Here is a 2,677-nt window from a genome sequence, read left to right on the forward strand (position 1 = left end):
CGGAATGCGCCGAGCCCGGCCGTCCCCCGCGGAACAAAACCGCAGCGTCGGCGTCCGACGTAGAACCCTAGGGCGCCGTGATGGAGGCGGTAACGACGACCGGGATGCAATGCATGCCTCGTCCCTCTCGATGTGCTCAAGAACCGGTTCTGTCTGGGCCACATACCCAACAGACCCCGGCCCAGAGACACCCAGCGGCCCACCAACGGAACGCCCCTCCTCTCGGCCCAGGAGCGAATTCAAACGCTCCTGGCGAGCCGCTCTGATCTGGGACGCCGTGACCGCCGGCGGCGCTGCCGCGGTCACCTCCGGCGCCGATCGAGCCCGTGCCCGGCGAGAAAGCTTTCTTTTTGTTATCGTAGTCCAAGATTCCGGCCGAATCAGATCGAAAATAGTCAAGTTCGGAAGACGTACCTTAGGTAGGGGGCCTTTCCATGGCCGGATCGCGGAAGCCGCCATCCTCCGATGAACAATCCGGCGAACCACCTCCACCTTGTCCTCAGGATGCAGACCTTGCCGCGCCGGATCATCAATCGGCACGACACCCTCCACAATCGTAGCCACTTCCTCCTCCGGATACCCGGGATTGAACGCCTCACAAATCACATCCGATGGTGTAGGCGAGTACCCCTCCGACGAGTCGCCGGAGCAGTCCCCGTCGTCGTCGTCCTCATCGTCAGGGTCTGCGAGAGCCCAGAACCTACCCCCGACGTGCCCATCGCCAGAAGCGACGGACACCGGCGTCCGGATCGCGGCGATCGCCGCGGGCATCGCCCGCGTCGCCCATGCCGCCTTAGGCATCGCCCGCATGCATCCGTATCTCTCGTGTTGGGTTGCATCACCTGACCCTCATAGACTCCTCGAGACTGGCAGCCAGCTGAATGAACCATTCCTCACCGGAAGGAAGGATCGACGAAATATCAGGGAGGTCCCAAACTGCTGCCATAGCATGCCAAAGTCGCCGAGCATTAATACAAGAACAAAACGCATGGAATGTGTCCTCATCAGCACAAACAAGACAAGTTGCAACCACTTCAAGTTTCTTTCCGGTTTTTTGCACCATGTGGGTAAACAATTAGTGGCCAAACGCCAAGCAAACTCCAGAACTTTGGACGGGGCAGGGCTAGACCAGATTGCATTCTACCCATCGCGTGAACCATCAAACCGAGAGCTAGTCGAAGCAATCAGCATATTCTCTTGTTCATCCGCAGCAAGCCGGTATGCACCTTTACTAGTAAACAAGCCTGACTTTTCCGGAGCCCAAGCAATGAAATCTTCTCACATCCTAGGACCCTAGGTGACAGAAGGATTATTGTAATCTCGCAGATATCAATTGAGAGAAAGAATTGGTGCAGTTTCGTGAGATCCCATGCACCATTATGATCCAAAAGTTCAGAAACCCACTTGAATCTGCGGCGCCCTTTCTGAGAAATGAGCCACCAGTAGGTTCACGAACTAACCATCGGTCTCGCCAAATGTGCACATTTTGTCCATTAGGCATTAGCAATTCTCCATACGAGTCTTTTTTATAACAACTCCAACCCATAACTAACAGCTTGCCACGTAGATGATGGGTTAGCGGAAAATACCGTGTCCTCCAATCTACCACTCGGGTAATATTTGGCCTTCAGGAGTCGTGCACACAAACTGTTAGAAAGCTATTAAGCGCCACGCTTGTCTGGCCAATAAAGCTTGGTTGAAAAGACGGAAATCCCTGAATACAAGCCCACCTCGTGCTTTTGGCCTTGTCATTTTATTCCACCCATACCAATGTGTTTTACTCTTTCCTTTCTCGGCGCCCCAATAATAATTACTGACCATACGGTTATGGTCATCACACACACGCCCAGGGGAACCTTGAAGACACTCATGATGTAGGTTGGCATTTACTGTGTAACGGATTTGAACAAGACTTCCTTACAAGCCTGAGTGGGGTGCCCGTCATAAGAGAACAACCTCTTTGTTATTTTCACTTGGAGATTCTGGAACTTTCCTTTTGTCATCCTTCCATCAGGTGTTGGGATTCATAAATATTTCTCCTCAAAACCAGAGGTAGTAACCCGTAGGGTGTTTTTAATAGCACAAATAGGATCATGTGGACAAGAGTCACAAAAGAGAATAGAACACTTCGCAGGGTTAATCAATTGGCCATGGCTTGACCATATACATCGAGTATGCTGCTGGCATGCGTGGCTTGTTGGAGAGTAGCCTTAAAGAATAGCAATGTGTCATCAACAAACAACAAGTGGGATATTCCTGGAGCTCTTCTAGTAATTTTCAGTAGCGAAATACTGCCTTCCCCAAATCCTTTCTGGATAATTGCAGAGAGACCATTAACAACAAAGAAGAACAAATAAGGAGAGAGTGGATCACCTTGCCGTAGCCCACCTGTCGATGCAAACGAATCCAGGATAGCTCCATTTAATTTCATGGAGTATCTCATGGAGGTTACACAAGACATAATCCAATTAACCCACCGGTGAGCGAAGTCAAGCTTTTGCATCATTTGCCTAAGGTAATTTCAATCAACCGTGTCATAAGCTTTCAAGAGATCAAGCCTATAGGCACAATTTTTTTGTAGGGTCCTTCCCATGTTTTATGTAGTGAGTACACTCGAACGCTACAAGAGCATTATCTGTGATTAGTCCTGGCCATGGGAAGCCCGGCCCGGCCGGCC

Source organism: Triticum dicoccoides, chromosome 1A, assembly GCF_002162155.2.
Source record: "Triticum dicoccoides isolate Atlit2015 ecotype Zavitan chromosome 1A, WEW_v2.0, whole genome shotgun sequence".
NCBI classification, from domain to species: domain Eukaryota; kingdom Viridiplantae; phylum Streptophyta; class Magnoliopsida; order Poales; family Poaceae; genus Triticum; species Triticum dicoccoides.